This window comes from Globicephala melas, chromosome 3 (genome assembly GCF_963455315.2).
Source record: "Globicephala melas chromosome 3, mGloMel1.2, whole genome shotgun sequence".
Taxonomy (NCBI): Eukaryota; Metazoa; Chordata; class Mammalia; order Artiodactyla; family Delphinidae; genus Globicephala; species Globicephala melas.
In genome coordinates this window covers 56,492,993-56,513,319 of record NC_083316.1, presented here as the reverse complement: position 1 = coordinate 56,513,319, position 20,327 = coordinate 56,492,993, and the positions used below count along the sequence as shown (strand labels likewise).

The 20,327-nt window shown below is 41.4% G+C and overlaps 1 protein-coding gene across 8 annotated transcripts in view; it reads left to right on the top strand.

Moving 5' to 3' along the window:
• The window catches only part of ZNF366 (zinc finger protein 366), a 328,855-nt gene that overhangs the window by 218,537 nt on the left and 89,991 nt on the right, over positions 1-20,327 (top strand). The window contains exon 1 of one of the 8 annotated variants that reach the window (XM_060295876.1): positions 3,067-3,221. The exons of 4 other annotated variants lie outside the window; for them this stretch is intronic. The gene's annotated coding sequence lies outside the window, so the exon portion shown is untranslated. 3 more of the 8 variants (XM_060295878.1, XM_060295879.1, XM_060295880.2) reach the window with 3 other exon arrangements.

Here is a 20,327-nt window from a genome sequence, read left to right as displayed (position 1 = left end):
TGATTGGTGGGGCCTGGGTCAGGTAGCTATGCCCATGCTCTAGCTACAAGGGCAGGAAGCAAAATAAGAGTCTGACACTCTCAACTTCTATAGCGGGAGATGGCTGATTCCCAACCACAGGGACACGGATTTAAAATGTTAATTGGCCATAAACGAATGACAAGGATCCACAACTGGTGGGTTCCTTCTGTTCCTTAGCCCTTGCACTTCTGCCTGGCTGTGTACCAAACGGCAGTTTGGGGTAAGTCTTCTCATGGTTTTTCCACAACGGCAGCAGCAGTGGAATACAGTTGTTCCCATAGTTATCCACACAGCTATCCACACCGCACCTTCACAATGTTGGTGATTCAGGTACACAATGTGAGTCATGCTGAGATGTTGCTTCCATTGTTCTATAGCATTTTACCTCTTCCCTCATTGAAGGCATATTGATCCCCTCCTCCTGCTCCCTTCATACCACTGTAATTGACAGTTCAGCCTGGTGAATACACAAGGAAATCTATTGAAAAGAGATTTGTGAAGTCAGGGATGAGTAATGAACACCCTGGTATCCTCACAGCTGTCAAGATATTTATCTCAATCACTTTGTCAAAAGGTGGCTTGTGGGTTTCCCTGGTGGCGCAGTGGTTGAGAGTCCGCCTGCCGACGCAGGGGACACAGTTTCGTGCCCCGGTCCGGGAAGATCCCACATGCCGCGGAGCAGCTGGGCCCGTGAGCCATGGCCGCTGAGCCTGCGCGTCCGGAGCCTGTGCTCCACAACGGGAGAGGCCGCAACAGTGAGAGGCCCACGTACTGCAAAAAAAAAAAAAAGGTGGCTTCTTATTGAATGAACCAAACATTTGAGATAAACAGAATTCACAATCTGCCCTTCCTCACTTGTCTTAGACTAGACAACCAGGCATTGTGTCACATCCTGTAAAAAGACTCCTTCTCTCCCCCTGCCCATTTTCGATTTAAATTCAATATTAATAGGTACACAACGACCAAGAAGAATTCACATTTCAAACCCAGAAGCTGAAATGGCCCTAAAAGCCTAATTCATTGTCCCTACTTGCAAAATTGTTAACTCAAACGTTAATATTTGCAGGTAGTTGTTAGAGACTGGGAGTATATTACCCTCTTCCACTCTTGTTTGATCTTATGCTTTCAATTTTTACTCCTTGCTTAAAACTTTCAGTGTTATTAAGTAAAACCTTGATGGGATTTTAGAAGACAGTTCCCCTGCTGAAGTAAACTGGGGAGCTGTTAAAAATGCCTATATCTGGGCTCACTCACGACTGATTAAATCAGACTCTCCAAGGCCCAGCCTCCCACCCTCCTTCATTCTGCAGCCAGCAGCTGAAAACCACTGGTCTAGGCCTTGGAAGCATTTGAATTTGAATCAAAGAACATCCAGGTGGTGGCTCAGCTGGTAACAGAACTTGACTCAGACTAGACAAGGCGGTGTAGCAGGTAGTCTAAAGATAGTGTAGGCTTTATAACAGGGAGGGATAAGGTACTAACTTAGGGCTGTGAGGGGGTAAAGTGGTGAGGTTGCAGGAAAAACTGGTGCTTCCTGCCAAGGTCACACTGTTCTATTCTTGAAGAATTTGAATTTCATCCAAGGGTAGAATCAGCCTTAACAACAAGATGGAGGAAAATGGGTTGGAGAGGGTGGGCCTTGCCAGGACCAGAGAGAGATCTTCAGGAATGATAACAGAGGGAACAAGAGACTTTGGTTTGGAAGGCATGGCTGCAGCGAAGGCGGTATTCTGAGAAGTGTAGCTCTCAGAAGCAGCGATATCAGAAGCCTTAATGAGGCACTGCAGGCTTCGGACTAGTCAAGCGATGGGGCTTGGGCATCTCCCGGGAGCACTGGTAGTGTTATCTGGGAAGCCTTCCCGGTTTCATTGCCTCCAGGCCTTCCTAGAGATTGTGGTCCCTCTGCATGTCTTAATAAACTGCTGCTGTGATTAAGGCAACTGGGGTAAGCCCGTGTTTCAATGAAGAACTCTGAATGATACACAAACATGCTTACTTAAGATTCGCTCAAATCAACAAGACAGAAGATATTATTCCTACTGAATAGAAAGAAAGTGGGAATCAGAGAAGTTAAGAAGCTTCTCCAAGGCCAGACAGCCAAAAAAAGAGCAAAACTGAAGTCAAGTTCCCATGTGATTATCGCAGAGCCATGCCTTGTGCTCTGTGCAGAGCCTGGAAAGGGGCCAATAGGCTGTTGGGGGGAAGTTTGAGTATCTTTGGCTTGGCACCCTTCTCCTTCATGGTTCAGCTGAGGGCAATGACATGGGGCTCAAGGTTGCCTAACGTTTGCTAACAATTGTTTGGCTTCTATCAAAGTTATTCAAAGAATGTGGGCTCTGACTGGATGCTTCCATGGTTTTGTGTTTTTGTACCTCATAATTTCCTAGCAAAAAGCCTTTCTGAAAAATTTCTTCCTTTTCAGCATAGAACTTACAGGAGAAGGGATTTTTCCTACCCCTCCGTCAGTACCAAAGTGGTCTCATGCGTGTGGCCTGGGGACCGCGTTTTAGAAGAGCTGGGTAGATAGTGAGTGGCCAGGAGAGAAGAAGCCAGGAGTCACTGTGGGTTCCTCTTCCTGGTGGCCACTCACAGATGCCACCCACCCGTAACCTCCAGAAACAAAACATTTGGACCCCAAACCACTGTAGCCAGAGCAGCTCTATCCGGTAAACCAACTCTAGTTCTCCTTGGGAAGTCCGTGAATTTAAAAGCTGGAAGGGACCTTAACAATCTCATTTTGCACATGAGAAAACCATTCCAGAAGGATTTTCCTGAAGTCACGCAATTAGAGGCCTGTGAGGGCCATTGCTTTGGGTTGAGCACAACAGGAACTAGAGAAGCACTTTACAATCGGAAAAAAAGAAAGCTTAAGAAAAAAAGAGCATATGGCTGTTTATGTGTTTTATAATTTAACTGGGGAGACATATAACATACTGAGAGATGAATGACCGTGTGAACTGTGAAAACGCTGCAGGAATTCAGGGACGGGGGAGCCACGAAGGGCGGGGTGGGCAGACGGGCGTATGCGGAGGGGCCGCCGGGGAGCCGGGCAGCCGGCCGAGGCACGGAGAAGGGCGGAGAGCGCAGCGGCGCCTCTGCGGCCGGGTCCAGCCAGGGGAGCCCGCGCCCCCATCCAGCCCGCTCTAGCGCCCTGGGTCCCGGAGCAAAACTGGGAAAAGCCTCGGAGACGCCTCTGCAGAGTGAGTCCTCGCCTTGCCAGCGAGGGCAGAGAGCCCTCGGGTAGGGAGCGGCTTTGCCATCCCCGGCTCCCCGCGGCCTCTCCATCCGCTTCCTTGGTCGCCTGCTGCCGCTTTAAGCCGCGACGACCCACCGCGGGCGGCACAGCACACCCGGCCTTTTCCAGCTAACTGGGGTGGGGACACGTGCGGAGCCGGCGCTCCCCTCTTCTCCCCCCTCCGCCTCCTGCCTCTGCCCTCGCCCTGCACTCCAAGGCCTGGGACCACATCCCTGCGCGCAGCCCCACCCGCCTCCGCTCTGCAATCCGTCCTCTTAAGAACGAGATCCCGCAACTGAAGGTGCAGCTTTCAAATCCCGGTTTCAATTATATTTGTGTTTCCCGTCTACCGAATCCCACTAACTGCTAGTCATGCTTCGCGGGGGGGTGGTGGTGGTGGTGGGTGCTTTCATCCTTCTTCAATGTATTTATTCACAGTAGCCATGATGTGGAAAGAACAGGCACGCAGTATAAAATCCAGGAATAGGGCTGTCAAGAGAATGGGAGCAAGACAAGCAGGTAACACAGCCACTATTCCAGAAAGCGGGAAAGACCTTGCCCTCCCTTCGCTGCCTTGGCCTCCTCTGCAAGGGAGAAGGGGAGAGGGGCTGGGGGACACCCTCCTCCACCCCATCTTTGCTTTCCTGTTTGCAAGAAAGAGTCGCAGTCAGTTGTCCAAGTTTTGGTTGATTTTGCTTTTTGGAGCCTTCGCGAAGGGCCACAAGGTCCTTCCAGGACCGATAGAAAGCTTTTTCCTCTGAAGTTTTCATTCATTCATTCCACAAATATTTACTGAGTGCCTAATACGTGCCAGGCACGGCCCCAATGAACAAACCTAACACCTTTGCCCTCATAAGAATTTACATTCTCATGGAGGAAGAAGAAAATAAAGAACATACCTAATAAATAAGTGAGTTACATGTTAGAAGATATTTTAAACACGTAAATCACAGGGGGGAATCAGAGTGTGATAGGTTCCTATATAAAATCAAGTGGCCTAGGTAAGCCCGGGTAGGACCACACGATGGAAAGGTGCCAGGAAGGAATGAGACCATCTGCAGATTTGTTACCCCTGCCCCAGGGCAGTCCCTTAGGAGTGCTTCTTTGTGTCCACAGATTTGCACTGAACGAGACCCTTGAAGTGGGTGGCTGTCTTTCTCTTCTAGAATAGGATGGGAGGTGAAGCATCAATAATTCATATTTTAATAGAGCATTATAGCTCTGACTTCCCCAGCTTCCATTCCTAACCGCTGGAGAACTGGGAAAAGGGTTGTGATTCTTGAAAACAGGTAGGAAGCTGGGGGAGGGGAAAGATAATAAAATCCAAGGAGTTTTGTGCTCTGAGTCCTGGCAACAAGAGTCCTGTGGTTGGCTTCTGAGAAAGCTAGTGCAAGGTGGTTCCAGCTTTAGGGTAGGAAACAGCTATACATGGCATGAAGTCAAGGCCATATTTTAATAATAATGACAATAATTAAAATAGCTGGTGGTTATTGAGAGCTTACTATGGCATTGTGCACAGGTTTCACAGGTAGCCTCTTAGTCTCTGTCTTTTCTTCAACTGGGATGTCTTCAACTCTGCCGCGGGCCTTACAGTGAGATGCCGTGGAGGTTTTAGGCCCTTTATATACTTCAGAGAGTGGCAAACATAATGATGTACCTTTTTATTCTTATAGTTAACTGTTCTGCAAATGACTCTAGGCCTTCTTAGAGTGCTTTTTCTTCTCTTTACCATGCTTACCACGGGTAGGGGAAGAAAAGGTGAAACGGAAGCTGTGCCCCCTAAAGAAACAGAAACTGATGGTGAAGAGGAATCCTTGAGCTTGTCTTGCAGAGCAACAGATAGGGGAACAGTTAGTTAAAACCCCTCTGCTTGTAACCTGATTAAGCTCACTTAAGTTATTTTGTTTTTCTTTGTCTTCTCTTTAACTGCATTCCCTCCCAGCTTCACATAGACCAGTAGTTTTACAGGAATACGGAATCAGCTCCTGCCCAGTGTGAGCTGGCTAAGGCTGCTTGGGGCCACCCACCCTCCAACTGGGCCTGTACAGGTGTCCAGGTGAATGGCCTTTTGACGTCAGAGGGCTGGAAAACTCCACCCTCAGATCGTGCTAAGCGTCTCCATTTTGAATAAACAGAGCATGTAACCCAGAGGTGCCTGCACAGAACACCAATGACCGTGCTTTTTCCCTACCTCCCTACCTGCCCTGCTTATCCCATAAATACCCCAGCCCTCTCACCTTCACGGAGGTGGATCTGAGACCTATTCTCTCATCTTCTTGCTTGGCTGCCTTGTGGGTAAACTCATTTTTGGCTGTAAACCTCAGCTTCTCAGCATTTGGCAAGCTGCTCATCTGGCAAACAGACCAGGTTTGGTAACAAAGGGAGAGGATGGAGGGGAAAGAAAACCTTATCTTGCCATTTATCCATTACCTCATTTAGTTCTTACAACACCTATTTTACAGAAGAGGAACTGAGACAAGGACAGTAGTTGCCAAGGCCTTACGGCAAGTTAAAGCCAAGGAGCTTCGGACTCCAGAGCTGTACCCTTACCTGTCACAGTAGCTGGGAGGACAGAGAACACATGTCATTATTGGGATTGTCTCCACTGTCCTGCTTACCCCACCTCCAGGGGTAGGGCAGTATTTAGGGCAGTTTCCTTGCTCTTTAAGGGAGTTTAAAAGCATGCCAAATCCTTTAACAATTAATTCAAAGCAAGAGACTACGTTATTTTATTTCTTGGAACCAACAGTAAACTGGGTTGAGTTCACTATTACTTATGCTTGGCTCAGTGCTTGAAGAGTATTCGGCCTCCTCAAGATAACTTAGGAGCAGGGTTTATGTTATCACCGTTTGGCCCGTTTACCTCCTCTGAGGTTGTCAAGGAACAAGGGTCCATTAATACCTGTTATGTACTTGGTGCTAAGCAAGTCACTGAGTGGGGAGCAGCGGGAAGGATGAACATTGCAGCAGAAATCCTCCTACCCAATCTGACTGTAGTGATGCTTGACAGTTACTGTGGAAAATAATTAAAAAATGATACTACCGAAAATTTTTTATTTTAATTGTATGTATACATGTAAATTAGTAGATGCACACATGAATTCATATAAATACCTATAAATGTAAATTCACTTGCCGTCTTTTCATGTAAGGCTAAGACCTTTGCTTTGATTATGGATTGGCTGATTGGAGTTCTGTATTGTCTTTCTGGAATAAGTGACACCCATGGTGAGTCACCTACCATTTCCAGTTTGGGTTTCTTTCAAGTGAATCAACAACCTAAAGACAATTTTCAGGTAAGCTGAGTACAGAACACTTCTAGATTTTGGGGATATTTCTCCCTAATTTTTTTTTTTTTTTTTTTTTTTTTTTTTTGCGGTACGCGGGCCTCTCACTGTTGTGGCCTCTCCCGTTGCGGAGCACAGGCTCCGGACACGCAGGCTCAGTGGCCATGGCTCACGGGCCCAGCCACTCCGTGGCATGTGGGATCTTCCCGGACCGGGGCACAAACCCGTGTCCCCTGTATTGGCAGGCGGACTCTCAACCACTGCGCCACTAGGGAAGCCCCTCCCTAATCTTTTAGACTTGTCTTTATCACAATCTAATTTGATAGCGAGGTTTCTGTGTGTGTGAGATTCAACTTTATGAGTCTTTTCAAAGCATTCAAATTAGTTTTTGTAGAAACAGTTCTTTTTTTCTCTTTTTACATGCCTTGAGTTTACCTATCAATTAATTAAATTATGTAATTATAATAATAACGCTCCTGGTATAGACGGATATGGGAACAGACATATACTTGGCAGGCTGATCTCTGGCAAACTGAGTGACATAAACGTTGGGGCTGAAGACTCCATGAAGGTCTGTAAGTAAGCTCAGCTATAAGGAAGCAGTAACCATGAAGAAGCAGATAAAAAGTTAACTGAGGGAGGGTTAAGGAGCCTATATGCAGAGAGAAGCAGGGTCTCTGGGGATACTGTGATCCAGGAAGAGGGGGGAATAGCCAACTGCTTGAGCCATCTTACTTCCTGATGGCATTCCGTTTCTAAATTGTGTTGTGATACACATGGATTATTTCAGTACCTTCCTTTTTTTCTGGGCTCATCAGTGGATCTCTGTTCCTTGAAGCTCAAAGGACAGAAATGGAACAAGGACCCTTACTGTATATTATGTACAGGTCCTGATGGCAGGGGGGTCAACAGTGAAGGTTTCCAGTCTGCTCGGCTCTTTGGGCTGCTACTGTTTTTCCTACGTTGTCTTCTGGGTTTCCCTAAGTCCCTTCTCCTCACCCTTGGGGACTCTCTTTCTTCCTGAATCATCAACATTTCTAGCTTTGCCCTGGCTTCTCTTTTTTGCCACTTGCTTCTCATTTTTCATCACGTTTTTCTGCTAATTCTGTTTTGCTCCCACTTCTGTTTTTCTCCCACTTAACTCTCCTGGGCTTTTGAGTTTTGACATTTCCGTGGCTGACTTTTATAGCCTTCAGAGGTCCTTCTCTCCTGGGTGTGCTCTATCGTCTGGGGGAAGAACTGATTGTCTTATGTCTTCTGTAGCCTTCAAGGTTTGAATCTTCCCAGAGTGCTCACTCCCAGAGGCTTTTGGAAATATTTTCAGGTTTGCAGCTGTAGTGGAGAATAGGGGGTGCCAGATGTCAGAGTAATATCAGTTGGCTCAATGCATTATTATTATTATTATTATTAGCAGCAAAGTCTTCCCTTTGGAGTCCTTTGCTTATTTTAGAGTTAGTTTGCATTCCACTGGCTCAAACTAGTTGAGCACCGGAGGGCAAATGAGCCAAGGTGTTTGTTGTGCTAAATTTCAGGAAAAAATCAACCTGAATCAAAAACTGACCTCAGTAATGAACGCAATAAATATTGTTATATAATTAAGAACTGATGATACTGCTGATTCTAGTACTATGTAGAAAACACCTGAACATAGTAAGCAAATATCCTATCAGGAAATCTCTGAGTCCATTTTCTTAAGAGATTGGAAAACCTATCCTTTGACTAGTTTGTGAAGTCCCATGGGTCTTTTACATCTCCGATAAAGCTGGAAATAGGGATCACAGCTTGCCCTAATACCAAGAGAAAGTAAAATGATCCAACATCTTTAAAACACCACTTTCTCCTCTGCATGATTATAGAAAGAAAATACGAAACAAATTGGTTCAGAGCACCGCTTTCCCCCTTTCCCTTGTCCCACTTTTTAAAGGGTAGAAAAACAGATTTCTCATCCACCCTGGACCTTACTGGGGAGCATTATTACCCTGGAGTGTAAAAGCCTTCTGAGCACCAAACAAATAAACATCCAAGAATGCATCCCTTCTGAGAGAGTCACATGAAAGCAAAGCAAAGGGAGCTTTGGGAGGAAATGCTGAAGGTGTGGCACTTTGTTTCATTCAGGGGAAAAGGTCATGGTGAGTTTCCAAGGCTCCACCCATGCCTTCATCCCTCCCTCCACCCCTCCCTCCGTCCATCCATACATGTAGTTTAGGATTAAAGTTTAGATGTAATTTTTGCCAAGGGATGTGTATTAACATATTTATTTGAAATGATAAAAATTTTTAAATACAGAAAGCCATATCTGAATGAAAGTAAATCTGACTTTGCTAATTAATTTTCAATGAAGACAGCTTTGCCAATTATGTAACATGGTGCACCATTTTCTATAAATTGTATGAGCTAAGCTTGTAGTTTTTTGTTTTTTTTTTTTGGCAGAACAACCTGTTTATTGACAATAATGATTCTTCCAGGGAATATATTGGAATAACTAAGGTTCAAGGCAATATTCCACACATTCTAGAATGAATTCCATGGAGGAATAAATTGCATCTCACTGACTCAGAACCTACACATATTTTTCATGTAATATCTACACAGGACGTTGAATTACAAAGAAGTTTTGAAAACCACTAATCATTCACATTCTTCCCCAAATGTCACAGAGTAAAACTGACGGATCTTTTGTGACCTGATGACATTTGTCTCCATTTCTGTAGGTATTATAATGGAAATGCAATCTTCTATCATCCTGCTACAGTTGGTATAAAGCCACTAGATACTTTTTGTTTCCTGCATTTTATTTATTTTAAGCTTGTAGTTTTAAAATTTTTAAAAGTTAAAATATTGATTTAAAACATGGTGGAAATTCTACTCTTTACATTTAGTTAAACTGATGATAAATTTTTTAGACGCCAGCTTAAAAATGTGTGAATGGGTATAGAGTTTTCCAAAAATATTTTACCCTGGGGATATCAAAGCCAAGAAGAGAGTACAATTGCTGTAGAGAATTGTTAAGGGAGCAATGATATTTTAGTTAGAGAAGATGAAGAGAGGCGAGAATTGCTGCTGGTGTGTGTGTGGCGGGGGGATTGTTCTCAAAGAATTCAGTGCAGTTGAACAAATGTTGTAATGACTTGCCCTGCGCAGGACAAGGTGCAATGGGCACACAGAAATGAGTAAATGCTGATGACATTGCTATGTCCTTAAACTAGGTTAATTCTTATTTTAAAAAGTCTATACAGTACACCATTTGGGGAGGAAGTAGATGCCCTAATGAAATAAAAAATAGGGTATCATAACTCCAAAAATGTTGTGAACCTTGAGGGTGAACCATCTTCCTGGTAGAAAGGGTCAGAGCAACAGTAGGCAGCACTGCATCAAACTTTTAAAATATGATCTGACATGTGCAGGATGTTCATGGCAACACTCTGCACGCCATGGCAAACCTGACTAAGTCAAATGTCCTCTCCCGTAGACTGGCTATACGCATCCTGTACGTTTAAGCAACCGAATACTTTTACAACAACCATCGAAAGAGTCACCAAACTACAACTACACACAGCAAGATCGAATCTCACAAACACAAGGTTGAGTAACAAAAATGACAATGAAGAGGATGCAGTGTGTGACCTTTAAGTCCAGAAAAAGGCAAAACAAATCCTCATGGTTAGAAGTCAGTCAGGGTCATAGTTATCCCTGAGGAGGCAGTTGCTGAAAGGGACTTGAGGAGGCTTCTGGGTGCTGACCATGTTCTATCTCTGGACCTGGCTGGGTATAAAAGCTGACTACTTATGATCTGGGTGTTATTGTGTATAAATGTTAGGCTTAAAAAATTAGATAAACAAACAAGAAACAATAGTAGTCTGGTGTTAAATCAGTCTTGGATTGAATGGCCAAGCTTGCTAGTCTGAAAAATTGGACCTGAAATAGGAAATAGAAATAAAGTTACCCCAGATGGTGGGCAGCCATTTGAGTGAGTTTAGGATTTGGGAGTGCACATTCAGAGTTCTGCTGGTACTGCTTCCACCCCATCAGTTGTGAACCATAGTCCTTCTCCTCCTTATTGCATCCCAGCTCAAGGCTCTCAGACCTCTGGCTCTTATTTAAACTGTAAATCTCACACAACGTGGAGCTCACCCGTTGGGTCAGAGGCCCGGCCATAGTCCAATTCTACACGAGCCTTTCCTCAGTTGTCTGCAGTACAAACATCCATTCCCTTCACTTTCCTTCAGAATCTGAATAAATCCTGAGATGGCTGGAGAGGAAGCTTCACCAGCCTGAGTGACCTGATGAGAAATCTCTCCCGTGAAACCTGATGGGAGGGACTTAGGAATTTCAGCTTCTAGACACCCAGTGGGTGATTTTACAGGTAGTAGGGGATCATCTTCTTATGATTGGCAGAGCAGGGAACGAGGGAGAAGCCCATTCTATGAATCTCACAGGAGGGTTACAACGAGCTCTATGAATGGAACAGCTGGGCACAGGCAGGGCTGAGAATCCCTTTTGAAAAACCGTGGCTGACTTACCTAAGACCCATGCTGCTTCCCAGTATTTTGAAAACACTAAAAATCACCTTCCAGCTTTTCCAGAGGTGAAGTCACAAGCTCCCAGCTGGGTGCAGCTGGGTGCAGCTCCACGACATCAAAGCCGTCCAGCTCGGATGGCACATGTCCCCATCCAGGCTGTCCTTGGGCGGGTCCGCTGGCTTGGAGAAAACAACACGCCTCAACGTGACAGTCCCCACATTCTGCAGACTTGAAAGGGAAATCCTCTGGATTCTGACTGGGCTCCTGGGGCTCAGCCCTGGCTCTGCCCCGAGGCTGCAAGAGGAATACGAACAAGGAAAGGGCTGCGTGTTGCTGTCATCGCTTCTCCAGGTGATCAGACACGTTTGCAGCCCGGTCTTCTTTGGTCTTCACGTCCCCTCTTTGCCTCCGCTGACTGGTGCCTCAGACACCCAGCCCAGCATTTCCCCCCTTCTCCTCACTCACCCTCACCTCCCTCCCACCTACTTCCACTTTTTATTGTACATTTCAGCAGAGCGCTTCTTAAACCTCGCAGTTACTCAAAGGTTTGCCCCCAGTATCGCTGTTGTTCTACAAGAATCGATTCCTATCCCTCCCCGAAGCCATTCTTTTATGTTGTTCTCTTGCTTTCGCAGATTTTCATTTTCGTGTTCTTTTCCATTTCTACAAAGGCAGGATATAGAGGAAGGCCAGCAGAGGGCAAAGAGCACCGGAGCTGAATCAGGAGAGAGATGAGCATTTTGGTTTTAGTCACTGTGTGTGTGACTTCGGGCAAACAGTACAGAGTCTTCTCTGGGCGTTAGTTTTTTCATCTGTAGATGGGGTTGGATCACCCATGGCAGAAATCCAATGCCATGTGTTGTGTCAGTATTGGTGCCATGGGGTTGCAAAGAGTAAAACTCTGTCCTGGCTCTTACGAAGTTACTGAATAACATTACATTTTTTCTGACACACACACACACACACACACACACACACACAGTTAGAGACTGAATCATAGTAGCTCCTTGCTGTCAGGTGTAACTTAACACCACATTTTATTTTTCAAACTTTGGTGAAATGGAGACAATTCAAGGCTGGTTTTCTTTTGCTGCCACAGATGTCCACATAATTGCTGAATCCTCTTAGTGGAGAAAATGGTCTTTGTCCTTACTCAAGGCAGACAAGGACATGACAGCCAAATCCAGAGAGATGGAGTAGACAAAGCAAATCAGAGCTTTATAGAACGGAGTCTGGCAGAACCAGAAATAGAATTATACTAGGGAAGAGCACTGGGTTATATCTGAATTTTTGCAGAATCCACTTAACCCACTTCCTACTTGATTCCTTATAGCTTCCACTAACCCTCGTCCTCAAAGGGGCAATCTTCTTTTGATTAACCAAACCCAGATTCTTCCTGTATTTGCACCGACTCTGATAATGATGTGAGCATATTTTGATTACCTTCGAATATCAAGGATTAATTAGAATAAATATTTCTCACTTTCTAAACAATTTACATGGAGATGGGGTTTTGTTTGGGACTAGAGAATGAATGTACGCGGGGATTTCTCTATGAATACTCAAAACCTAAGCCAAAGAGACTGTCAAGTTTATTCTGGACTCAATACTGCTATATGACCTAAGGATTAAATTTCTATCAGAATATGAAACATGTTGCTTTCCATTAGGAAGGAGAAGAAAATAAATATATCTCAGTGCCTGCTGCGTGCTAGGCACTTTATATTGATATATGTTAATTTATTTGATCCTGACCATAAATCTCCAAGGAGATATTTTATTCTCTTTTACAAATGAATAAACGTGAAGAGCACACACAGCAGCTATAGAGCCAAAGCCAGAATTGTAACCCACAGTCCAAAGCCACTGTTCCATGTGGTCTTGTCAAATCACATCTCTGCTATCTTCTTTCACCACATTCAATTTAGTTTTAATTCATTTTGTTCCCGGTACTTTGCTAGTGGTGTGGCAAATACAAAAGAACAAGATGAACCCTTTTTTGGAGAGGTTACTAATTTGAGAGAAATTAGAGCCACAGAAATGAAGTGATTAGAGCGTATTACGTATATAATCAACTTGTAGGAAGATGTTGCGTTAATGAGTAAATGAAATTCAACCGAGTGAAAGTAGATGGATGTTAAATGAGGTCCTATTAGGGAATCCCTCCTAGAAGAGATATAAAAGGTGTCATGGGAGAGGTGGCACTAGGCACTGAAAGATAAAGTTGACAAGATGAGCAAGGAGGTGTGGGCTTACTGGTTTGGGTTAAGAAATTCAATCCTCTGCAGTGTTGTGTAAGTTCTTTTTTTCTTTGGCTAGACTGTCAGAGATTGAAGGCAAGAATTGAGGCATCTTCTGTTAATTACCATAGTCCAGCACTGGTCACACAGTAAGAATAATTGAATACTAGTTAGTTGGTTCACTCATGCAATGTATGAAAGTGTATATACACCTGCAGGTCCTTTAAACTTAAATAAGAAGTCGAAGAAGGAAACGTAAGTCGCAGGTCATCTCCACCATGACTTTCTCGCTTACTCAGATGATTTTGCAACCGTGTCAGGCTGTATAAGTTTATAAAGCATCTTCAAATGTGATGCTTATTTCATCCTCACAGTAGACTTTTGAGTATAGAAGGCAGGGATTAGATCTCCATTTCACAGCTGAGGAAACAAAGGGTAAGGAATTTCCACATGGTTATAGGGTAGCATGTTGTGGAGCCAGAATTAGAGCATAAGCCTTTCAAATCAATTTTCTTCCATAAAGATCTTACTACATCCAGTGCTGTGTATAAAACTGGAGTTTGGTTTAAAGTAAATTTAACATATATTCTTGAGCATTATCATGTTCCACTTTTATGACCAGCCTTAAATAAGCCCGGCAAAGTTGGCAATTTTAGCTTCTTTTGCTTAATGCTTTAGATACTGTTGTCAGCCTGCCCAGACCTCACCACTGAAGCTCTATAAGTTTCAGTTTGCCCAACTCTAAGATTGAGATAATAATTATACCTACCTCATAAGCTCTTTGCCAAGATCGAATGAGGAAACATATAGCAAAAAATGAGCATAGTGCCTCTTTAAATATTAGCAGTAGTACTTCACTACTCCTTTGTAATTTTTTCTTTTTGCCTTTCTTGGAAATCATTAGCCAGTTTTGAAACTTTATTGGCTAAGCTCTTTTTTTAAAAAAACTTTATTGAGATATAATTTACATATAATAAAATGTACCCACCAGCAAGATGTCAGAGTTTTAGCTGCTCCATATCCTTACCAATCCTCCTCCTCTTCATTTTAGCTGTTCTAGAGGTTTTGTAATTATATCTCATTGCGGCGTTTCCCTGATGATAAGTGATGTTGAGCATCTTTTCCTGTGCTTTTTTGCCATTTGTATGTCTTTTGTGAAGTGAATGCCCAAATCTGTCTATTTTTAATTGATTACTTGTCTTATTATTGAGTTGTAAGAGTTCTCTATATATTCTGGTACTTCATCAGATATACATATCATGAATATTTTTTCCCAGTCTGTGTCTTGTCTTTTCATTTTCTTAATGGTATTTTCCAAGGAACTTAAAGTTTTAATTTTGATGAAGTCCAATTTGATAAATTTTTCCTTTATGGTTTGTGTTTTTGTGTCCTATCTAAGAAATCTTTACTTACTCCAAGCTTGCAAAGGCTTTTGCCTAGGGATATCCAATTGTTTCACTGACATTTATTGAAAAGATTATCCTTTCCTCATCAAATTGCTGTGGCACCTTTTACTTTTTATTTTTTAAACTTTTTACTTTATATTGGAGTACAGCCGATTAACAATGTCGTGATAGTTTCAGGTGCACAGCAAAGGGACTCAGCCATACATATGCATGTATCCGTTCTCCCTCAAACTCCCCTCCCATCCAGCTGTGGCACCTTTTAAAAAAAACTACTGTCTATGTGTGGGCCTGTGTCTGGACTCTCCACTGATCTATACATATGCTTATTGTTCCACTGATACCAGACAGTCTTGATTACTCTAGTGTTATAGTAAATCTTGAAATAAGGCAGTGTAAATCCTCCAGCTGTGTTCTTTTTCAAAATTCTTTTGGTTCATCTAGGTTCTTTGTATTCTCATATATGTTACAGAACCAGCTTGTCAATTTCTATCAAAAAAAAGCCTGCTGAAAGTTTGAAAGGACTTGCATTGAATCTATATATCAATTTGGGGAGAATTCACATCTTAATATCTAGTTTCTCAATATAGAGTACAGCATATTGCTACATTTATTTAGGTCTTTAATTTTTCTCAGCAATATTTTCTAGATTTCAGTGTAGGAGTATTGCAAAAACTTCGTTAAATTTACCCCATTTCGTGTTTTTAGATGAACTTATAAATTGAATTTTAAAAATTTAATTAGCTAATTCTTAATCGTAATATATGAGTACAGATGATTTTTTTTTACCTTATATGGCCTTGCTAAATTCACTTATTAATTTGTAGATTTCTTAGGATTTTCTGTTTACAGCTATGTTTTCTGCAAATGAAGACAAATTTACTTTTCCCTTTCCAATCATTTATTTATTTATTTATTTTTGCGGTACGTGGGCCTCTCAGTCTTGTGGCCTCTCCCGTTGCGGAGCACAGGCTCCGGACGCGCAGGCTCAGCGGCCATGGCTCACGGGTCCAGCCGCTCCGCGGCATGTGGGATCTTCCCGGACTGGGGCACGAACCCGTATCCCCTGCATCGGCAGGCGGACTCTCAACCACTGCGCCACCAGGGAAGCCCCAATCATTTATTTTTATTGTGCGTATTTGTTTGTGTATTATGTATTGTGTAGTTTGTTCCTTTGTTGTTGAGTATTCTATTGTATGGAAATACCTCAAGTTTTTCATCCAGTTACTTAGTAATTGATATTTGGGTTATTTTCAGTTTTGAGGTATTACAAATAAAGCTACTATGATCATTTGTTTACAATTCTCAGTGTGGACATGGGCTTTAATTTCTCTTTGGTAAATACCAAGGAGTAGAATGGCTGGCTCATGTTATAGGTATACACTTACCTTTGTGAGAAAATGCCAGACTACTTTCCAAAGTAATTGTACTATTTTACATTTTCACTAGCAGAAAATTCTATGAATTTCTTTATTGGTATGTGTTTCCCGTCTGGCAAGTTAAGACTCAGCTCTCATTTTGTCACTTTTTGTAACGGACATTTTCTTCCTTTTAATACATTACGTCTTTAAATGCCTCTCTATGCTCCAGCCACATGGTCCCCTCTAAGGGGCTTAAACACATAGAACTACTTCCTGCCTTATAACCTCTGTACAAGTTGCTTCCTCTCCTTTGAACACTCGTCCTTTGGCTCTTCATGCATGGTCAATTTCTTGTTGTTGAGGTCTCATGTTGTCTATCACTGCCTCTGAGAGACCTTTCCTAACTGCTCTATCTAGTTAGCCTCCCATCCCACACCATTCGTCTCTATTGCTTCTTTTTTTATAGCACTACTTGAAATTATATTATTATTTGTTTATTTACCTGGTTGTGTCTGCTTCTCTCACTAAATAATAAGTTCATTGAGAGCAGTCTTATCTATCATATATTTGCGAGTACCTAGATTAGAATGTAGTAAGTGCTCAATTAATGTTTGTCAAGTGAATAAATGAGCTCCTCCCCTGGGAGAACCTCAGAGTCCTTGCCATATCCATGGCCTCTGTGCTACACTTGATTGACAGACTTTGTGCCGCCTGCCACCCTTGTTGACTCACAATGCACACTCCCATGTTGAAGGCTCTGAAAGGCCTTGGCAGAAAAAACAGATCTGTTTAACTCAGTATTTCTCAAAAGTATCTAATCATTAAACCCTTTCTTTGTGACTTATGTTTTGACCTCCTATACAAAGTGTACTCTAGAATCTTTATTTGGGAAATGCTAGTTAAATTCATAGTTAAGACCCAACTCAGTTAAGCAGAATTGACTATATGGAATAATGGTCATCACAACTGACTTAAAAAGTTACCCTCAAAAGTTAGCTCTAGGAAAATGCCATTAAATCTGCCATATCTCTGAGGCTTTCTAGTTTTAATTGGGGAGATGGTTTAAAGAAGATGGAACTCTTTCACTATTTCTACTCCAAGTACTTGTTTTCCTTTATAATAATTAGTGGCATATGGTTTTATTAAAAAGGATTGAAACTGCACACATCACAAATAAGACTCAGTAATGGTTAATACTGGGATGCATACATGGCGTTTTGATATGGCCTAGAGAAAAAGATTAAACTTTCAGCTTTAAAAATAATTCAGGTAATTTGTTCATTTGTCTCCAGTTTTATTCCTGAATTAATAATTAAGTTTTCTATGCTTTTTAAACCATTTTTAAAAATTAAGTCTAGTTAATTTACAGTGTTGTGTAGTTTCAGGTATACAGCAAAGTGATTCAGATATATGTGTGTGTGTATATATATATATATATATATATATATATATATATATGACTCTCCTATTGATGATTGCTGGAAGACAGTTGTTTGAAAACACAGTTTAACTTTGTGAACAGGATTAAACAAGGAAGGTTCTTATATTTCTATAAAAGAGAAGCTTAGAGAGTTTAGGAAAGGCAATCCAGTTAGAAGATTGATGCCAGGGGGGCGTGTCTTAAAGCTGCACTTGCCAGAGAGTTGACTGATTTAGGGGGATCTTAGGGAGGTGACAATGGAGATTATGGAGATGATAAAAAAATCCTCAACTTTCGTCAGTGCCCCATATTCCCTTAATTTTCCACCCTTCTCTGGAAAAGATAGCTCTTTTTAAAAAAATTTCTATTGATGTATAGTTAATATATTACAATGTTGTGTTAGTTTCAAGTGTACAGCAAACTGATTCAGTTATACATATATATGTGTATTATATATGTTCAGTTATACATATACATATATATGTATAACTATATATATATAAATATATGAATGTTCTTTTTCAAGTTGTTTTCCATTATAAGTATTACAAAATATTGAATATAGTTCCCTGTGCTATACAGTAGGTCCTTGTTTTTTATCTATTTTATATATAGTAGTGTGAATATATTAATCCCAAACTCCTAATTTATCTCTCCCTCCAACCTCCCACCATCCCAGTGCTGCAATTTATGTCAAAGAGTGTTCTTCCTATGTTTTCCTCTAAGAGTTTTATAGTGTCTGGTCTTACATTTAGGTCTCTAATCCATTTTGGGTTTATTTTTGTATATGGTGTTAGGGAGTGTTCTAATTTCATTCTTTTATATGTAGCTGTCCAATTTTCCCAGCACCACTTGTTGAAGACATTTTCTTTTCTCCATTATATATCCTTGCCTCTTTGTCATAGATTAGTTGACCATAGGTGCATGAGTTTATCTCTGGGCTTTCTATCCTGTTCCATTGATCTATATTTCTGTTTTTGTGCCAGTACCATACAGTTTTGATTACTGTAGCTTTGTAGTATAGTCTGAAGTCAGGGAGTCTGATTGCTCCAACTCTGTTTTTTTCCCCCAAGATTACTTTGGCTATTCGGGGTCTTTTGTGTCTCCATACAAATTTTAAGATTTTTTGTTCTAGTTTTGTAAAAAAATGCCATTGGTAATTTGATAGGGATTGCATTGCATCTGTAGATTGCTTTGGGTAGTATAAGCATTTTCACAATATTGATTCTTCCAATCAAAGAACATGGTATATCTCTCCATCTGTTTGTATCATCATTAATTTCTTTTATCAGTGTCTTATAGTTTTCTGCATACAGATCTTTTGTCTCCCTAGGTAGGTTTATTCCTAGGTATTTTATTCTTTTTGTTGCAGTGGTAAATGGGAGTGTTTCCTTAATTTCTCTTTCATATTTTTCATCATTAGTGTATAGGAATGCAAGAGATTTCTGTGCATTAATTTTGTATCCTGCTACTTTACCAAATTCATTGATTAGCTCTAGTGGTTTTCTGGTAGCATCTTTAGGATTCTCTATGTATAGTATCATGTCACCTGCAAACAGTGACAGCTTTACTTCTTCTTTTCCAATTTGTATTCCTTTTATTTCTTTTTCTTCTCCGATTGCTGTGGCTAGGACTTGCAAAACTATGTTGAATAATAGGGGTGAGAGTGGACATCCTTGTCTCGTTCCTGATCTTAGAGGAAATGCTTTCAGTTTTTCACCATTGAGAATGATGTTTGCTGTGGGTTTGTTGTATATGGCCTTTATTATATTGAGGTAAGTTCCCTCTGTGCTCACTTTCTGGAGAGTTTTTATCATTAATGCGTGTTGAATTTTGCCAAAAGTTTTTCTGTGTCTATTGAGATGATCATATGGTTTTTCTTCTTCAATTTGTTAATATGCTGTATCACATTGATTGATTTGCATACAGTGAAGAATCCTTGCATCCCTGGGATAAATCCCACTTGATTGTGGTGTATGACACTTTTAATGTGTTGTTGGATTCTGTTTGCTAGTATTTTGTTGAGGATTTTTGCATCTATATTCATCAGTGATATCAGTCTGTAACTTTCTTTTTTTTGTGATATCATTGTCTGGTTTTGGTATCAGGGTGATGGTCGCCTCATAGAATGAGTTTGGGAGTATTCCTTCCTCTGCAAATTTTTGGACAAGTTTGAGAAGGATGGGTGTTAGGTCTTTGCTAAATGTTTGATAGAATTCACCTGTGAAGCCATCTGGTCCTGGACTTTTGTTTGTTGGAAGATTTTTAATCACAGTCTCAATTTCATTACTTGTGATTGGTCTGTTCATATTTTCTATTTCTTCCTGGTTCAGTGTTGGAAGGTTATACCTTTCTAAGAATCTATCCATTTCTTCCAGGCTGTCCATTTTATTGGCATACAGTTGCTTGTAGTAGTCTCTTAGGATGCTTTGTATTTCTGCAGTGTCTGTTGTAACTGCTCCTTTTTCATTTCTAATTTTATTGATTTGAGTCCTCTCCCTCTTTTTCTTGATGAGTCTGGCTAATGGTTTATCAATTTTGTTTATCTTCTCAAAGAACCAGCTTTTAGTTTTATTGATCTTTGCTATTGTTTTCTTTGTTTCTGTTTCATTTATTTCTGCTCTGATCTTTATGATTTCTTTCCTTCTGCTAACTTCGGGTCTAGTTTGTTCTTCTTTCTCTAGTTCCTTTAGGTGTAAGGTTAGATTGTTTACTTGTAATTTTTCTTGTTTCTTGAGGTAGGCTTTTATTGCTATAAACTTCCCTCTTAGAACTGCTTTTGCTGCATCCCATAGGTTTTGGATCGTTTTGTTTTCACTGTAATTTGTCTCTAGGTATCT